Genomic DNA, 2,993 nt, shown 5'->3' with positions numbered 1-2,993 from the left:
GCATGCCGGAATTTAAAAAAATATAAGCAAAAAAGTGACCTTCCAAAATAGAGTTGAAGAATATCATTCACTGGGAGAATTGTTATAATCTATCGACAAAACAGATATATATTTTTTGTTTGTTTGGGAATTTCGCACAAAGCTACTCGAGGGCTATCTGTGCTAGCCGTCCCTAATTTAGCAGTGTAAGACTAGAGGGAAGGCAGCTAGTCATCACCACCCACCGCCAACTCTTGGGCTACTCTTTTACCAACGAATAGTGGGATTGATCGTAACATTATAACGCCCCCACGGCTGGTAGGGCGAGCATGTTTGGCGCGACTCGGGCGCGAACCCGCGACCCTCAGATTACGAAGCGCATGCCTTAACGCGCTAGGCCATGCCAGGCCCTGATTAAGACTCGAAAGTTAACGAAGCATTCAAAACAAAAAGGCCTAAAATTTGTGACGAAAAATCCATATATTCCAGATGAGTTTATTTTTCCACATTCCTCTTAATTGTCTGTTTTCGATTCAAAATGAGATTTTTACAAAAAAATAGCATTTATCATTTGTTTCCAACAAATCACTGCCCAAGAGGCTTCTCGTTTAAATCAAAAATTAATTATTATTGAAAAGCTGTTTAGGAAGTGACTTATGTAAGGCAAAAAAAAGTTGATTGATTTATTGATTACTTGGAATTCTGCATAACGTTACACAATGGGCTATCTGTGCTCTGCCCACCACGGTTACCTAAACCCGGTTTTTAGTAATGAGTCCACTTACATACCGCTGTGCTGAAATGTCTTTGATTTTGGGTCCGGAATGAACAAACTATTGCTTTGTGCAAAGTTTCACGAGAGCTATCTGCGCTAACCGTCCCTAATTTTGCAGTGTAAGACTAGTGGGAAGGCAGCTAGTCGTCAGCACGCACCACAAACTCTTGGGCTACTCTTTTACCAACGAATAGTAGGATCGACCACAACATTATAAAACCCCCATGGCTGAAAGAGCGAGCATGTTTGGTATGATAGAGATTCGAACTCGCGACCCTCAGATTACAAATCGAGTGCCCTACCTACGTGGCCATGCCGGGCCTAAACAAACTAAGAAGAACATTGGAGAAGAGTGGAATACATCTACAAACTATTTGTCCTTTATAACAAATGTTTGACCTATTATTTTCTGATGCCTCGCTTATAAAAAATATTATGTTTAATATTTGTGATAAATATAGTTTATTGTTGTTGTTTTGAGTTAAGCACAAAGCTATACAAATGGGCTATCTGTGCTCTGCTCACCACGGGTATCGAAACCCGTTTTTTTTGCGTTGTAAGTCCGCAGACATACCTCTGAGCCACTGGGGTGGGGCAAATATAGTTTAGAATGCACATATGTCCACCACATTATTCTTAATTTGTACATTTTGGAATATGAAACCAAATATATTTCATTCTATTTTAAACACTTCTGGTACGACACTTGAAATAGAAAATTAAAAAGAAGGTGGGGAAAACAATGAAACCTAAATGAATTTAACACCAGTTTTTGGTACATAGGCTAAACAACAGTTTTGACATTTCTGTGTGGTGTAGCACAATATCATATATTTTTACTCTTTCGTTTAATGTATAAATTCTCGAAATGTTCGTCTTTCTTTCATTTTTGATTCGATCTACAAAGTCACTTCAGTAAATACATCTAATTTGGCTTCGTTCTATGTGTGCATGATGATGTAGGATTTTTTTAAGTTCATGTATCAACTGTAATAACAACGTTTGTTCATGAGGACAAAAAGAACATGGAAATTTCTACTTTATATATATATATATATACATACATTTATTCATATTCGTAAGTTCCAAAAAGTATATGACCCGGCATGGCCAGGTTGGTTAAGACGTTCGACTCATAATCTGAGGATCGTGGATTCGAATCCCGGTCGCACCAAACATGCTCGCCCTTTCAGCTATGGTAGGGTTATAATGTTATTGTCAATCCTACTATTCGTTGGTAAAAGAGTAGTCCAAGAGTTTGCGGTGAGTGGTGATCACTAACTATCTTCCCTCTAGTCTTAAACTATTATACAAGGAACGGCTAGCGCAAAGATCCCTAGAGAAATTAAAAACAAACAAACAAATCCAAGAGGTATAGGCCATCAATTAGACATTTAAAATCTAATTTGACGGTGGGGTATGTCATATATATATATACACACAGAGGGATATTTTGTAAGAAATATTTTGACCGTAATTAACTCTTTATCGAGGAAGCATTGGAAATTGGTAGCACTTCATTAACAAGGACGACACTACTGTATCTTAGAGAGCAGAAGTAATATACGAAACTAAAACATTTTTACAAAAGAAACATAGACAACATATTAATCTTATCAGAAATTGCTGGTACATCAACAATGGACATACTGCACGAGGCGAATAATCTTAGAGTTAAAACTAAACATCTTGTCATAAAACTTGGTGATCTGGCAAGAAATAAATTTGTGTTTGTGCATGGTGTAGTGGCTAACGTGTAATTTAAAAGACCCATGGCTCTCGAACCGTTGCTACAAAAATGAATTCTACATTTTGAAGTCGTGGATATACTATTGTGGTATTTCGAAGTAAACTGATTTCATGAAAATATAAATTTCGTATATCTGCAACAGCCGTTACATTTATAGAAAATGGTTCAAAGCCAAAGTAAGTGCTTTTTTTATCCCCTCTCAGATGTAACATTTACATATTACCTCATACACAGTGTGAGGCCGGCATGGCCAGGTTGGTTAAAGCGTTCGACTTGCAATCTAAGGGTCGCGGGTTCGAATCCCGTCACACCAAACATGCTCCCCTTTCAGCCGTGGTGGTGTTATAATGTGACGGTGAATCCCACTATTCGTTGATAAAATAGTAGTCTAAGAGTTGGCGGTGGATGGTGATGACTAACTGCTTTCCCTCTAGTCTTACATTGCTAAATTAGGGACGGCTAGCGCAGATAGCCCTTGAGTAGCTTTGC

The sequence above is a fragment of the Tachypleus tridentatus genome, chromosome 3 (genome assembly GCF_004210375.1).
Source record: "Tachypleus tridentatus isolate NWPU-2018 chromosome 3, ASM421037v1, whole genome shotgun sequence".
NCBI classification, from domain to species: Eukaryota; Metazoa; Arthropoda; class Merostomata; order Xiphosura; family Limulidae; genus Tachypleus; species Tachypleus tridentatus.
This window is presented reverse-complemented; position numbering follows the sequence as displayed.